The sequence below is a fragment of the Anolis sagrei genome, chromosome 6 (assembly GCF_037176765.1).
Source record: "Anolis sagrei isolate rAnoSag1 chromosome 6, rAnoSag1.mat, whole genome shotgun sequence".
In the NCBI taxonomy this organism is placed as follows: domain Eukaryota; kingdom Metazoa; phylum Chordata; class Lepidosauria; order Squamata; family Dactyloidae; genus Anolis; species Anolis sagrei.
The window spans coordinates 82988358-83006200 of NC_090026.1; the positions used below are offsets into that span (position 1 = coordinate 82988358).

The window sequence follows — 17843 nt, forward strand, 5'->3', positions numbered from 1 at the left end:
TGCATCTTTCTTGCTTAGAAGTATTACCTTAAATTTATCCCTATTGACATTCATTTCGGAAGTTTGTGCCCAGATCTCAGATCTCTCAAAGCTATCTTGAATTCTGATCCCGCCTAATGGAGTATTGCTTATCTTCCTAATTTGGTGTCATCTATAAACTTGTTAAGCATGCCTTCTAAAGATGTCAAGCATTGGACAACTCTGAAGCACCCCACTGGTTACTGAGAACTCGTATATTCATTTGCTTTTTAAAAACATATATCATGCTTTTTCATAAATGATATGCATAAAGGATGTGTGTGTGTGTGTGGACCACTTAGGGTCCTTCCACACTGTCATATAACCCAGTTCAAAGCAGATAATGTAGGATTTTGTAGAGCTGAGAAAAATGTTCCAAGGCAGAAAAAGACTGCTTTTGGGTCCTCTCAAAATTTGAGGGAGGAGGCCATCAGAAATTCACAAGACTCTCTTTGGCTCTAGGCTGTTGTACCGTTTTTCTTAGGCCATGTGTATAGGTGTGTGTATGTGAAATACAATAAAAACTAAATCCTTATTCCAGGGTTTTTCCCCCCCAATTTACGAATGATCACAAGATAGATTAATAGAAGAACAGAATGAAAATACCAGTAACTAACAGCCAAAGCAGCCACTATGATGACGATGGGTTGATTTGTAACTAAAAGACAGCAGCCTTAGCAGGAAAGGAACTCCAGAACTTGAGAATGCTCTCCTTTTTATCTGCATCAAATACAGACCCTCAATGAGACCTGATATGTAATCCCATTGGCAGGAGGAGTGGGGAGCAATTTTGAAAGCCAAAATTACTATAAAGGAGAAATGACAGGAATAACAAAGTGGCGATATTTTTAAAATTTTAATTTTTTAAATTATTAAACTAATTTGTAAAAAATTACAATGCCTCAAAGTGGGATTTGGGGAGAGAAATGTCAGTGCTTGGCATGAGACCATCCATAGGAACATCCCTTACTCTATGTCAGGGGTCCCCAAAGTACGGCCCGGGGGCCGGATCCGGCCCGCCGGGGGCATTTATCCGGCCCCTGGCAGGGGCGGCTAAACCAATAGCAGCCTGGCTGCTGCTCCTCTCCCGCTCGGGGGCTGGGAAGGAAGAGCGAGGCGGAGGCGCGGACACTGTGAGTGCTGGGTCTGAATGGAGGGAGCGAGAAGGCAGGCAAGCAGATCACGGCCTTCTTGCCCCCCTTCCAACCCCCGGATGCTCCATCTCTGCCTGTAGAGCTCCAGGGTGTATGAGGCGTGGTGCTCCATGGCTAGGCTGCAGGACTGGCAGGCAGCGGGAGGCGCGCCTGTCTCTTTTCTCCATGCTCCTAGCCTTCGGCCACTCTCCTCTTGCTGCTCCTGTTGCCCCCGGACGGGAGACCAGCAGCAGGCCAGTAGGGCAGCAAGAGGAGAGCAGCTGAAGGCTAGGAGTGTGGAGAAGAGAGACAGGCGCGCCTCCCGCTGCCTGCCAGCCCTGCCTCGAACACCCTGGAGTTCTACAGACGGAGATGGAGCATCCGGGGGCTGGGGGTGGGGGCAGGAAGGCCCCGATCTGCTTGCCTGCCTGCCTTCCATCCTTCCTTCCCTCCTTTTCCCTTTCTTTCCCCTTTCCTTCCTTCCTTATATCCGTCTTTCCTTCCATCCTTCCTTCCTTCTGCCTTGATCCCTTCCCTCCCTTCCCCTTTCCTGGCTTTTCCACTTCTTCCTTCTTTCCTTCGGCACTTGGCCGCTCCCTCCTTCCATTCAGACTAAGCTCCGCCTCCTCATCCTCGCCCTCCGAAGCCACCCGCAGCAGCAGCAGGAGGGCCAAGGGGCCAAACAAAGGCCAGTATTCCATTTGCAGCATATCAGGATTTTGTGCCAAATTTGGTAAAGACCCAACATTGTTTGAGTTCACAGTGCTCTCTGGATGTAGGTAAACCGCAACTCCAAAACTCAAGTCCAATGCCCTTCAGTTTACTTCAGGAGACTGTTGTTGTTGTTGTTGTTGTTGTTATTGCTCCTGCAATAATTCTATCTTCCTGCCTGGCAGAAAGAAGGGGCTGGACTAAGTGACCTTTGGGGGTCCCAAAGGGGCTTCCAATTGTAGGAGTCTAATAATAATAATAATAATAATAATAATAATAATAATAATAAACTAATGCTATCTTCCTGCCTGGCAGAAAGAAGGGGCTAGACTAGATGACCTTTGGCTATTTGGAAGGGCCCTTTCAGACAGGCCCTATATCCCAGGATCTGATCCTAGGTTTTCTGTTTATCCCAGATTATCTGGCAGTGCAGACTCATATAATCCAGTTTAAAGCAGAAAACCTGGGATCAGATCCTGGGATATAGAGCATCTGGAAGGGCCCACAGTCTCCTTGTGGAGACAAAAAGTGGTGTATAAATAAACGTAATATTAAATTGTAGAACAGAAATCTGTTCCTGGTTTGAAAGTGTTATTTTCTGTTTAATTGTGCGGCCCTTACTTTGAAAGTAGTAGTTCTCATCCAGAAACTGTGTGGCTGCCACAAACTATTGGCCAAAAAGTTTGGCCAATAGGCTGATCAGTAAACATATTCATGGGTTCCTGCTGTTATAGTAAATCTGTTACCCATGCTACGACATGCTTGAAGTCAAAATTTCATTTATTTGTAATTAGAAATAAATGTTTCACAATATATAAAACAAATGTTTCACAATATTCCCATGTAAACTATAATCTGGCCCTCCAAAAGTCAGAGGGACAGTGAACTGGCCCCCTGTTCAAAAAGTTTGAGGACCCCTGCTCTATGTCATTGAAGCAATTCAGCACTGGTAAATTTGACAGATCCTATCCCACGTGCTTTCCTTTGTTTTCTATAGTCGTATGATGATTCCAGAGCTCAGAAGACAATATCTGCCCATCTTACTTCTCTCCTCATTCTTGTTTACAGACACTTCACAAACACTTCCTTGATGAGACATGATGGAATCAGGAAAGACATTCTCCTGCATCATCTGTTGGGCTCCATTATATTCCTTTCTGTTTACAGTAATGTCCCTGGAGGAATGCTTGCCACAAAGACCTCAGTAGATACTCAACATTGCAACACTAAGCAATGACATCCACCTATAAATGAATCACCAAACAAGTATTATTACTGACAAAACTTTCACAACACCTTAGATCAGGTAAAATACAACACTTTTGAAGAGTTAGTTCACATGCTGAAATATTAGATATCAGTAGTATGGTAACCAAGTGTACAGTCCTTGCAGATAGAAACTTTTTATTCCTTATTGTCGATAACGGAGGCTACCCTAAAAGATGTGCCACTCAGGGCTTTCAAGTTCTCAGACAAAAAAGAAAGAATTCTTGATCATGTCAGGAGCAGGCTAATACAGCTTTAGAGATCCAATGAGATTTAATGGTTTGAGCGTTGGACCATGACTCTAGAGACAATGGTTCAGATCTCTATTAAGCCATGGAAACCACTGGCTGACATTAGACAAGTCATGTTTTCTTACCTTGAGTGGAAGGCAAAGACAGTTCCACTCTAATTAAATCCTGACAAAATAACCCCATGAAAGGTTCACTTTAGGTCATAAAAATTACCTGAAGATACACAACAACAAACATGGTATGTTTAGCATACATTTATAAGAGGTGTTCCTGCAAATGATCAGGATGGCTGTTGGTTACAACAAGTGATTTTCCCCACTTAGGTGTCTTAACTTTAGCAAGATATTTTATGGTTGGATATCAGAAGATAAAACACAGATCTGATTTGCCAATCATATCTCTGAGGGAAACCCCAATGTCAAAGAGAAAATGTGTTAACTGCAAACAATTAACCAGTCCCCTTGACATAGTTTAGTTTGACTCTTAGATTGAAAGCTCTTCTGTGTACCTGGTACAAATGCACATGTATGCATACACCCATAGGGAAAAAGAGAAGCACTCAACTGAAACTGGATCTGGATCATTTCTTGTCTATTTTGGAACAATGGGAGTAAAAACCCTTTTAGAAAAGAAAGAACATAAAAAAGTGTTTCTATTTCCCCATCCCACTCCACACCTACTGTTTGCTGATGCAAACCCAGTAGAATTTGGTAGTTCATCCAAAACAAATTTTACCTTTCTGCTCATGATGCATGCGGCCTTCATTTACAGAAACATGCCTGATCACTTTCGCCTCCATACCTCTGGTTTGGCATTAATGCCAAGGCATTCCTCCAATCTTCATTTCAGGTTAAAAGGTCCTATGTAAGCCAGTGGATATAAAATCAAATACACTTAATTCTTGGTCATTTGCTTTGATCAAACTGAGAAGGATCAGCAAATGATGACTAAGACACTTCAAAGGCTTTGAGTCTTTACAGGCTGTTGCTTTCCCAACACCAAGAAATGAATCCAAATGTTAAATTACCTGAAAAGAAAACTTTTGCATTTATTTATTTATATAAAATATTTCCCTGTTGTATCAAACACTGGAGATATAAACAAATGCTAATACAATTTTAAAAATAAATTGCCACAACAACCATGTCAGAACATAAGAGGTTTATCAGTCAGTCATGATGAGCTTCTCAAGGTCAACAGCCACAATCTTTTCTCCAAAACGTCCAATTTTAAGGGCCATTCTTGGAAAAGAGATGGCCACCAAAAGGGAAGACATCCCTCTCCCAATTTCCTGAGTGTTCCATCCAACTGAACAGCAATTAGATTAAAAACAACACATTTCTAAATACAGTGAACTTAAGTCAATTAAAACTATATGTGCAAAAGTAGATCTCCACATGTACAGTTCCTTTGGCCTTAAGCACTTTATCCATATACTGTTGTGTATTGTCATTTGTTAGCTGGTAATCGGCTTTTACTTATGATAACCCTATGAATGAAAGACCTCCAAGAGCCATGGTTATTGACCGTATTTCTCATGTCTTCCAAATTCTGGGTTGTGACTTTCTTTGTAACCATAGCCATAACTGCAAAAGTCCATAAACAGTTTTAATTTTTTTAATCCATTGGGTAAACCTTTAAAGATGACATTAGTTCATCAATTTTTGCTAACCCTGCAAATTTAACAGTCCACCATCAGTGCTTTGATCCATATCCAAGTGTGAGCAAAAAATATTCTTGTTTCTATTATGCTATACTGGAGAACTAATCCATATTTTGTATCCAATTGTTTTGCTGGTTTATCACCAACCAAAACATTCTTGGTGACATTGCAAAATGTACTCATACATTTAAAGCTGTTTGAATTAACTTGTGAACCTAAAACTAACAACTTTTCATTTTCCTACAAATCTGCCACATATGGAAAAATGACCAAAGAAAGGATACTTGTTCAGGCCTTTAAAAGAACATATGGAAAAATGATCACTCTAGATGACAACTCCATCATAAATTTGAAATATTCTTAAGACATTTTCACACCTTATTGTGGCTAAACATCATCCGTACATTATCTGCTGCATGTTTTTCTCTAGATTATAACACAAATGTGAATTTCATATCTTTAGTGCACATCCCCCCCCCCCCCCCAATCTCACACATTCATTTGAAATTTACGCCCAAAGATTTGGGTTTTCTTTTAAAGTCTTTCCTGAATAAATGCAGTATACAAATACCTGGTTAATACCAGTTTTCCCTCAAGTACTGCATGTTGGAATACAGGATGAATTGGAAGCAGTCTGAGAGAGATGTGTTGTCTGTTGCTTTGTTTTGTATTTCAGGATTCCATTTGTGCATGCTACTAGAAGTTTTATCTCATATGCCATTTTTCAAAACTGAGTTTTTCTTCTGCTTATTGGTTAGTAATTATTTTGATATGGGACTCTTGGTTGTCCTCTGAGGAATGAACTTTTGTTACCACCATGTTTCTCCTTCCCAAATGCCCTTAGTTGTAGCAGTGACGTGGGACGCTGCAGGAAAACAGATGCATAACAGCAGAAGACAGCTTTTCCTGCTACCACTGCCAATTACTAAATTTAGGTTTCTCGGTTTTAGGAAAAAGGATATTAAAGACAACTCCTATTGCCATTCTGTACTACTCTGTCTTCTACTTGCCATGAAATGAATGGGAATAAGACTATCTACTAATTCCTTCCTACAACTGTTTTGGGACATTACCCCAAACTGGTTCAGTTTTCTATTCTTGAATTCTATTTCTGTTCATCTCAAATGAAATCACATCTCCTATCTGTCTGTAAACACTGACTGTTTTCAAGCGAAATAATCTGAAATGTAGGTGCTCTTGCATTATTACAGAATGATTAGGCTATAATCCCAAATTTCTGCCTAGATCTCAGAGCCAAATGTGGAACTTACTTTGACAGTCCCTCTTCAATTACAGCCTTTAATAAGAATGCAGAAAATGTACTTCAAGTGAGTACTGAATGTTCAGAGCAATTTCAAAGACAGGGATACTGAGTAAGCAATTACTAACAGTCATGTTGTGCTTTCCCTCTTGCTTCAGTCTATCAGCAATAAACGATATGCGCAATTCTCTTTCACAACAGGCACATTCAGGGGAATCAGTAGTTGTAAACGAGCTCTATTGAAGGTTTATTTTGCCAATTTAAGATAAACCATTTTGTTCACTTAACTCTATTTCCCTGGTTTAAAAAAATCCCTAATGGAATGTAGAAAAACCCACCATCGCATCAACACATACACAAACAAAATTAAACCCGAGAGAATTTGTTGTTTTATTATTAGTAGTATAGATTTAAATATTCAAAATGTGTAGGTCATAAAAATATGCTTAGGGCAATGTTTTCTCATAAGTTCATTTGTGAATTTTTAATAGAATTTAAAGACTCCACAATATCTATGCTGAATCAAAGAGCAATAATGATGATGGGAAAAGATTTAGATAATCCAATCTGAAGATGGCTCATTGAAATGTATGTTAGAGCCAAAAGACTGCCTTAGGGCTTAAATAAAAGCATTTAGAAGCCTGAAGCAATTCATAGAATGCTTCATAATTCTATATTAATTTCTGTTACTAAATGCACACACACACACACAATGAACAAGAAATAAATAATGTTCCTTGCTTTGTCTTTTTCACTGAAGCTTAGTTCCTAAAATATTCTGAATACATGGAAAAAGGCAAATTATTACAATGTACACAAGAAATAATTGGATAATATAAGATCATAATGAAGGATGTTTATATAGCATATTTAAGAGTCGTTTCATTTTGGCTGAGAGTTCCTGTTCCTTTTGCCAGTCAAGAGAACTCAGTGTGGTCTGCTGGACCCACCATTGCAGTAGAAATGTGGGAAACTCTCACAAAATTGATGGTGTTCAATGAGAATGGATATTAGAGACATACCAGCCCTTTGAGGAACCACAGAAGCCCAGAGATTATTAAACTCCAAAATAACCATGATACAAAACACTTTTTTTCTTGTTGAGATTTATGGTGATCCCATTTCCTGTTCCTGTTCAAAATTAGTTATTTGTTTCCTATCATGTAGCAAAGTACACAAACATTAAGCAAATGCCTTCTAACATTTCAATCTGCAGCATTTGACATAAGATGAGAGAAAGAGGGGAAGAGAAATGAGAGGCGCAAGAAACAGAGACATTTTACAAGCAGGTGAAAACGTTTTATTGACACAGGATTGGTTCCTGCCAAATCAGGGTAGCTGGACAGTAAGTAAACACAGAAGACATAGTTAATAGATTAAAAAGATGCAAACTATCCATCATTGCTTCTGTTTTAAAATCGTTATGCAAGAAGGCAGTGACCATCAAAGCTGTACACAATTTCTGCTATTTATACTGCAAATATACTTACTGATATTGACTAACACTATATTGACTCTCAAAACTCAGAAGAAGAAGAAAACATGGATGCCTCTTCTTATGTATGAATTATGCACAGTTTCACATACATCAAAGGTAAGGGGAACTTGGATTTGAGAGCAAGACCCATGAAGTTTCTTACTTAAAGTTTAAGAATAGTTTGACTTTATAGTTTTGACTTTTGATTATTCATGGATAAGCTTTTTTAAAATTTGTGGTTGTTCACTTTCATGGGGGTCCTATGCCTTTAACTCCAGTGAATGTGGAGGACTGACTGTATAGTCTCTCTTCTGTAATATTCTATAATATAGATTAAAGCTACATGGCATGCATTTTTTACAGATTATTATTTGATGTGACTGAAGACCTTTCAAAACTCCTGAAAAGTGCTCAAACCTTCTTTTTTTTGGTGCCTTGGAACTATAAGCATTATTATCTTTTAAAAGTAACTGTCTGAACTCTAAAGAGAACACATTTACATTGGTTAACATATAATCTCTTATGTAAACCAGACTTGCTCGAAAGCTTAGTGAAAAATGTAAATCAAGAACAGTGAGATCTAGGGAGGAAGGGAGGAGACTTTAAGATCCAGAATCTCATGAAATAAAGTATTCGGCCTATATATTGAGAGTGAATAAGACACAGGATTCCTTCCAACAAAATAAAACTATATTCCAGTGTGGTAAATTGATAGCTGAGACAATCCACTATGCATGAATCCCAAATGATTGCTCTTTATAGAGAATTTGATTTTTTTAAAAAAAAATCAACTTAGACTTCATTACTTATGTTCAGTTTGACATTAACCTGGAATGCTTTCATATCCAATTCCTCATTTCAAATTACCTGTCTCATATTTCTATGTGGATGTGCTTGCCATAATTTCAAACACAGTATAACCAATATCCATTCACTTATCCTTCGATATTTATGCTTCTCCAAATTTTCAATTTAACCCTCTTATCTAGAAGTGTGTACAACAGTAATGTAAACATGCAATACACAAAAAAGCACAAAAATATATCATATGGAGCAAACTGCTCAATTAGATGAAATAAACTTATTAGGAGAAATACACACCAATATGTGTGATTTTTTTTAAAAAAAATCTTAAATTCATAAAACAATCTAAAAAACAGCCTGATGGAGGAGGAAGAGCTTCACAACTGACTTCATTCAAAGCCATCACTCCTCCATCAGGCGGAGGCTGCTGAGTTCACTAGCCTCAGCCTGACAGAGAAGCACAGGTGGGTTTAATCAAAGAATTCTAATGTACCATCAATTGTAAAGCACACCTCACTTTTGGCCAAGCAACTTAAGCAATGCTGAAAAGTATATGATCAGTAGAGTGTCATGTAATAGGCAATACAAAATTGGTGGTTTTGTTGTTGTTGTTGTTTCTTTTAAATTCTAGTTTCCTTCTATCATTAGCAGAAGAATTAACGCCTAAGGACATATGCATTGCCCGACTTACTGAGCCAGGCCTGTTGCAGCGGTGGGTGCCCTCCCGCCAAACGTGGTGGATGCAGGGGGCTGCTTCTTCCCAGAAGCCACCTGCTAGCTGGCCAATCAGCGGCAGGCACGACCCCCTGCTTTGGCTGGGGCTGGCTCCATTCCTCCGCAGGCTTAAATAGGCTGCCCTGGGCCAGCGCAGGCACTGTGCCTGCTTTGGTTGATACTCCCACCCACCCCACCTGCTTTTTTCTTGTTGGTTATTGTTTGCTTGCCACAACTTTAGGTGGCGTTGGGCCTGGGGCCTGGATCTGATTTCTTTCCCCCCTCTGGTGATAGGGGGGAACATCTGGGGTGCCGAGTAACATCAGCCCGGTATTGTGCTAGTAGCACCCTGATGGATTCGGCGGTATCAGTCAGCAGCGAGCTGCCCATGAATGTAATCAATAAATAAGTTGTGGCCATTTTCTTCCCAACTTGGTGTTGGTGTCATCTTTGGTGCCAGGGGCAGGAGGGGTGTTGCCCATGCACACACAAATGAATCTGTAAACACAAGATTAGTAGGACACCAAATATTCACTCAAGTATATACATGAGGGAAAAATAGAAGACAATCTTTAAGACAGCAAATATACAGTATCTATAATGTGTGTCATTGTAAATAATGTCTTGGAATAATTTCTAGAATATATTCTGTAGTTTGTTTTATTTTATCACATTATTCATGCTTCTTTTTCCTGGGAACATGCCACCCTCTTCTAATATGACTACAGTGCAGTGGAACGAATGAGCTCAAGCTTATGATTGATTCCCTAACATGACGGAGGTATTATTGGTTATATCATTTTTTAAACATACACTCATATACTCATATACACCTATACTATTCTTTTCCTATCTTATCATATTTCCAAAGTGTTTGCTGCTGCATAACTACATTATGACATGTTAATTCCGCTGTCAAGGAGATGAACTTACCAGCTGCCAATTTCACGATAAGGAACAGAAGCAGACATCTCTGGCAAAATGTGGCTGTTCATAAATTCAGAAAGCAAATTCCCTGAAATATTTGCTGGAAGCTCTGAGCATCCCAGGTCTGTTGTTTCCCCAGTGTAGTGTTTTCCAATGCCACTGAGGGCAAAGACAGCCTCCCTACTTTTTATATCCTCAGCATGTTTGATTTGATAAGAATAATTGCTTTTGCTTTGCACCCCTCCCAAAAACCCCAACAACCTAAGAACAGGACCAGATTAAATGATGTGGGAATCCCAAATTGAGACATTGAGTAAACGTCTCATGTGTCTAACAAATATAAGTAGAGAGTGATAATACAGACTTGGTTTCTCATTGAAATAGAACATACATAATTTCTTAAACATTGAAAATATCTCACATAGTTCCAAAACCAATTATGAGCCTTTTTCTGGATCTTACTGCATTCTTGATGGCGTCAATGAGCAGGTCAACAGAAACCAAATCAATTCCTCTCTACCAACTGAAATGGAGACAGACCTTTTGAAGGCAAATTAAGGTGACCTAAGGGTCACTGTAGGTCACAAAATACACTGCATCCCAGTCCAGCTCCACTATAGGAGATTACTGAATTAGAGGTGGGTTTCTGGCAGCCATTAAGGTTTTGATCAATTACCAAAGAGGTGTAGGTCATAACTCTGTAAAGGAGGAATAAACATCTTGTCACTTCCCAAATAACAAGGCCCTGGTTGTGGAACAGAGAGGTGTGTATCTCTTTTGGTTCTGGGTGCTTGGATGACTACAAATTGCAAACAAGGTGATTGAAAGAACCTCGTTGGCCAACTGCTCAGTGCCAAAGCCTTCAACACATCCACAAATTCACCATTACGTATTATATTTGTGCTTCGTATTTTATTTATGCTTTCTTGTTCAATGCTTCAGATCAACAAATGATGCTTGTTTGACTAGGCCCTCAGTTGGAGGTACACTACTTATAGTATATACCATTGAGTCCTTCAGCAGATTAAATTGAAAGGACCAAACCATTGAATGTTAAAATCATTCAAAAGAAATAGCTTCTGCTAGTGCCAGAAAATTCTAAAAAAACAATCTAGGGAAATAAAAATCTAATTTGTTTTTCTTAAAACACATGCATACACATAGAAACAGAGGGAATGAGAACTACAACAATGGCTGTCTTAATCTACCAACACATTTGCCTCATCCAGAGGAGCCCTGAGGTGTGTGCAGTTCAAGTCTATTGAAGCATAATCTGAAAAATCTTTTATTCAATTTCTGAAGTTAAATAGCAGGAGACAGGACTAAGAGAAACTGTAGAGAGTCTGTATGGAAATAGTGTACCAAACCATGATATAAGAGATATAAGAAGAATAAATTTTCCTTTCCCAAAATGTTATCAAGAGAAAATTGAGATGAATTCTGTCTCAGAGTGCTCTCCCATCTTATTTTTGAAACACTAACTTGAACATCTATAAAGTTAAATTCCCAAGTGAAATGAAGCCAAAATTTCCATCATTTTATTTGTTCACCTAAATATATCAAAGTACCTGAAATGAAAGGCATGTGAGTGGGGATAGGATTCTATTGCAGATTTAAATATAAGACTGCAGGGACTCTTCAGTGGTGAAGCTGCCCTTTAGAGCTAAAATACCACCCTATGGTCATGGGAGCCGACTCATGTGAAAGCTTAAACAAGTATCTAGCATTAAAATTAGTAGTGGATAAGGGAAATGATGGAATGTTTTGTATGAATTAAGACTTGACAGAGATCTCTCTAGGGTTGCATTTGCACCATAGAATTGATGCTGTTCGACACCATTTTAATTCCGATGCCTCAATGCTATGGGATTGTGGAAGTTTATCTTGGAGAGGAACCAAAACTCTTTGGTAGAGAAGTTTAAAGATCTTTCAAAACTAGAACTTCCATGCTATCATAGTACTGAATCATTGCAATTAAACAATGTCAAACTGTATTGGTCTACAGTATAGAATAGATGCACCCTTGTCAAGAGACTGCAAGCTTTAAGAATTTTTTTGTTGGGTGTCTGGGGAAGACTCACAAGAGCTATGCATCCTACTTTACAGAGGACAGTTTTAAGATCTACGGAGGAGGGCTACCATTATAGACATGTTCAGTGAGAACACATGAGATAGTCTTCTCATTGGCTGCACCCAGACTGTGGAACTCTTTCCCACATGATGCTACACTTCTCTCTCTCTGTTTTCCTTCTGCTGACATTTACCTAGATAGGCTTTGGGATATTATGTGCCATGAGAGTAGCTTGTGCTATATTCTTATTCTCAAACTGCTTTAAATCAGTGCTACATGTAACAGCATACCTTATTTCATGGATTTGTAACTTATTTTGTTGCAACAACTGTGGGGGTGGTGGTGACTGCATTTTATTATACCTCAAAATACATACTAGAAGATAGGTACAAAGCAATAACATGATATAACATAATAAAAACATTTAAGAGATATCAGATAAACAGTGTTTTGACTGATCTTCCTTTTAAAAACAATGCAGAGAAATTGAGAGATACAGAACATAGAAAAATAAAATAAAGAGAGCAGGAATCTTGAAGTTGTCTACCAAAACACATCACCCAAAGAGAATATAGAGCAGGTCATCAGGGGTCTATTCACATTGCATAGGTATGGCACTATTTTCAACTTTAATTTCCATTATGTCCTGTAAAATCCTGTGGCTTGTAATAGCTCAGGGCACTTCCAGACAGCATAAAAATTGGGGTTTTAAATGGAGGTCAAAAAACCTGGGATCTGAGAACATGTCCTCTGACAGACTTGTGAGTCCTGGGATTTCTTCCCCTGCCATCCTCACAGGCTTCCACTGTATCAGAACAAGATGGAGGGTGGAAGGGAGACATCTGGTTATAGTTTTTTTAAAATATAATATAAATATAAGCAGATTCACATGTGCACATATGAGGTTCGGCACATAATGGAGTAAATGTTTTTCTTTTTTAAAGAATTTGCCAGATTTCTCTCTTCCCCCAATAGTTTATTCAAGTTCTGTCAAACTACAGGAAAGGAGATTCCACCTGAACATGAGGAAGAACTTCCTAACTGTGAGAGCTTTTCAGCAGTGGAACTCTCTGCCCCGGAGTGTGGTGGAGGCTCTGTCTTTGGAGACTTTTAAGCAGAGGCTGGACGGCCGTCTGTCAGGGATGCTTTGAATGCAATTTTCCTGCTTCTTGACAGGGGGTTGGACTAGATGGCCCATGAGGTCTCTTCCAACTCTATGCTTCTATGATTCTATGTTTAATATTATAAAATCTAAAATAAAAAGTTTCAGAGAATTCTAATTGCTCTCCATTTGTGCTTCCTTTAAATCAGGTGTGTGTCTGTTTCCCAGTCCAATCAGCTATCAGCTGTTTTTGGCTTTTAAAAAGCAGATATGTACAGGAGCAGTTTCCTAATCACATGATTTTTGTGAGTGTAGGTTTAGGGGCTCAGCCTGTAATTGTCTCTTTGCCTCAGGCTTCGAAGGAGAATGATAATGAGTTTGCAGAGGTTCCAATGTCTGAGTTAAATTATCAGGTTTCTGCTGATTCTCAGGGGTTTGTGAATGGAGATGATGGTCAAGAGATTACAGTTAGCCAGAGTGAACCTGAGGATTTTGGGATAGTTGGTTGACAAAGCAAACATGATTCAGTGCAGGCAGAAAAAGAGGCCAAGGAAAAGGTTGAACAGTCAAGGCCAGATAGTGATAGTGAAAGGAATGTACTAATTGGCAAACTGAGGGAGTCAAGCTTTGACCGAAAAGGCCAGATTTATCAGGATTACCACCTGGAATTAGGGAGGAGGTGCTCCGCAAGATTGAGAGAAAAAGAAGGGTCAGGGAGAGGTTTCCCAAGGGGAACAGAATGCTTTTTCTATGGCTTTCTGAATAAATATAGGGCCTGTGAATCTATAGTCTTCAGTGAGTCCAACATTTGGTTTTCATGTACAACCACGTCTTTTCCTTGCGCTATGCTACTCTGCTGCTGAGTACGCATGTCCAGTGTGGAACACATCTCACCACACTAAAACAGTGGATGTGGCTCTTAATGAGACATGCCGCCTTATCACAGGGTGTCTGCACCCTACACCACTGGAGAAATTACACTGTCTATCCGGTATTACACCACCTGACATCTGCCGGGAACTTGCAGCCAATAGTGAAAGGACCAAGGCAGAGACATCTCCAGCTCATCCCTTGTTTGGGTATCAGCCAGCACGTGAATGACTTAAATCAAGAAATAGTTTTCTTAGATCTACAGAGAAACTTGCTGGAACACCTCAGCAAGTGAGAGTTCAAAAGTGGCAGGCTCAAACCTAGCACCTCAATCCGTGGGTGATACCAGATGAGAGACTCCCCCCTGGGCACACAGAAGACTGGGTGACTTGGAAGGCGCTGAACAGACTGTGCTCTGGCACCACAAGATGCAGAGCCAATCTTAAGAAATGGGGCTACAAAGTTGAATCCACGACATGCGAGTGTGGAGAAGAGCAAACCACTGGCCACCTGCTGCAATGCAACCTGAGCCCTGCCACATGCACGATGGAGGACCTTCTTGCGGCAACACCAGAGGCACTCCAAGTGGCCAGATACTGGTCAGAGGACATTTAATCAGCTACCAAGTTTGCAAAATTTGTGTTTTTTTAATCTGTTTGTTTGTTTTGTTCTGTTAGAAATGTAATACAATGTTCTGGTTGAGGATGACACGATAAATAAATAAATAAATAAATAACCACGTCTTTTGCTTCATGCCTGATATCCATGCTTTCCTGTTCATGCTGAGATTCCTGTGTACTTCTGCCTTGAATTCATGTTCATGCTGAGATTTTTGTAAGCTGTTTGTCTTGGTTTCAAGCTCCTGCATTTGGATTTATTGGTTCAAGTTTGCTTCTGCTTCTTCAAGGGACTTTGGTCTTTGCAACCCTTTGGAACTGAAATACTTTACTCCTATGGACTTGTTTACTGGATTTTGGGACCTTCCTGTTTCCTGACTTAGATTTTGACTGGATTATATTACATTGATCAACTGACTATTTTGTTGACATTTCATTATTACTTGTTTGAATGCTTTTTACCTTTTGGCTATTGCTATATTAATCTTCAATAAACTGCTTTGCTTATAAAGAATACTGATATGTTTATGGGTTCAAAAGGGCCCACCCCAGGCAGCCTTGGTGTGCAACAGCAGGGACATACACCAATGCGAATATGCACATTTTCTGGCTGGAATCGGGATAAAGGCAAACTTTTTTACTCATTTTTTTTGTCATTGCAGCATATGGGAAATCTTGTGTTTTAGGTGCTGTGTAGATGGGCCATCAGTCTTTTCCACTATGGTGAAATACTGTAGATTGTGTCTTACTTACATCACAGTAGGTTATCTCTAAATTTGCATTTAGTCATATAAATTAATATAGGAAACTCTATGCAAATTGGGACCCTCTTTTTTCTCTTATGCAGTGGTTCAAATGATGGACTGGAACTAGGGAGGCCTTAACTCTCATCCCGTTTGAGCAATAAATCTCACTAGGTTATCATGGGTCTGTCATGCCCTCTCACCTTAATAAACACCACAAAATTGATTGTATAAGGATAAACTGGTCAAAAGAAGGAGAAAATGTGGGATGTTAATCATGTGTACTTTCAAGTCAATTTGACTTATGGTGACTTTAAGCTGAGCCTACCAGGGGTTAATCAGAGGAGATTTGCCTGAGAGAGTGTGACTTTCCCAGAATCACTCAATGGATTTCCATAACTGAAAGCTCCAACACTCAAACCACTATACCACACTGATTGTACAAAATGTGATATGTAAGCATAGTAAATAATTTCTGGTGATGTGTCTTCCCTTGAGAGATGGGAGGGACAATATAGAAAACCTGGTGAGGAGGAAATTTAGCCCCAGAAAGAAACTAAGTGAGGACAATTTTCTCCATTCTGAATTTCCAATGTGCCTTCCCTTCCTTAAATTACACTTATGGTAGCAAGCAACACTGCTGCATCTCCAATACTTAACATTTCTTACAGGCATCTATCTGAGAACAGTACGTTAGATACAGCATAATGAGCCATGTATGTATTTTCTCTGTGGTAGATGGAATTGAATTTTTTTCCATTTCAAAGCAGGAGATCCCCTTAGTCTCTCAAGTTATTACAGTTTAGCTAAAGATGACATGTAGAGATGAGGGCATTTATTACTAAGTGGCATTAAGAAAGGGGATACTTAACCCACCATTGAAGTGCTTACAGCAATGCATGGAGAAATCATCTAATATGTGCTAGCAATAATTTATGATGTTGGGGGAAAAATGCTATCATCTTTTTTTCCACCCGCCTGTGGTCTGGCTTTGCAAACTACAAGCCCTGAGGAGCAAGTTGATATAATACAGCTAATGAGAATAAGTGAGTATGCTGCAATGCTCTTCAAGGGTTACGCTGCTGAGTCTTTGACTCTTTATACTTTTTAATTTCCTTGTACAAACAGTACAGCAAAAATGGCAAAATCCATTTGGCTGGTCTGTCGTACAAATTAAATTTTGGTGATTACTACTTCGGGTCCTTTCTTTTCCTTTTTTTCCATTTAAACATTTTAATGCATTTGAATAAGCTCCTTAATCATGATTCTGGCAATCTATTGTGTATGAAAACAGTCTCCAATAAATACTAGAAGGTAACTAGACAAACTGGAATGGAAGAAAGAGAGATGCTGTAAAGGCCAGTTTTGAAATCCAGAGAAGCCCTCCATCTCATAGGAAAGGTCTTACCATAAGCAGTTTTTTTAAAAAAAAAAATGGTATACCTTTCCCCCACTTTGCTCTTGCTATGCCTGAATATTTAAAATTGCATTATGGCTTATATTAGTAATAAATGTGAATGATTTTGTTTAGATAAAATGTTCACAATGTTGCTGATGCATAGCAAAAGGGAGGTTGAATCTGAATTCTGAGCATATAAAAATTATCTATGGGCAATATGTACTGCCAAATACTAGAGACAGAAAACTCAAATGTTGTCTTCTGCTCAATTCCATATAACAATAATAATAATGTGAAAAACTGGTCTTTCTAAAAACTTCCAGAGCAATTGCTATGGTATTTAAACAAATAAATCCAAGTGAGCCAATCAAATATTTATTGGCTTACAGCCAATAAAAACATACAATAAAAATAAGAATAAGGTAAAACCATAAATATTAGCAAGTGCTGTTAAACCCTTATTAAAGTCCCAACAAGCTAGATAAAACCACACTGATAAAACCTAACGGAGTTGAATGGCCTTCTTAACCTTTGGATATTGTTATAATTTGTTTTCCCCAAAAGCTTCCTTTAAAAGGAAAGTTCTCAGGTTCTTCTTGAAAACCATCATGGAGGTTACAGATCTAATTTCCCCTTGGAGAGCATTCCAAAGAGAGGGAGCCACTTCTGAGAATGACCCCTCTCTGGCAGTCTTTAGGTAAAGAATGTCCCGAATGCTAGAGGACACCGGCAATTTCCCACTGGATCTTAATGCTCTCACTAGTGAATATACAGGAACTCAATGTCTCAGGTGATTTGGACCAATGCTGCGAAGGG

At 39.2% G+C, this 17843-nt stretch overlaps 1 protein-coding gene across 8 annotated transcripts in view; it reads right to left on the reverse strand.

Annotated features, from left to right (window-relative positions):
- Nucleotides 1-17843, reverse strand: part of RBMS3 (RNA binding motif single stranded interacting protein 3) — a 911371-nt gene that overhangs the window by 235114 nt on the left and 658414 nt on the right. The gene's annotated exons all lie outside the window — the stretch shown is intronic.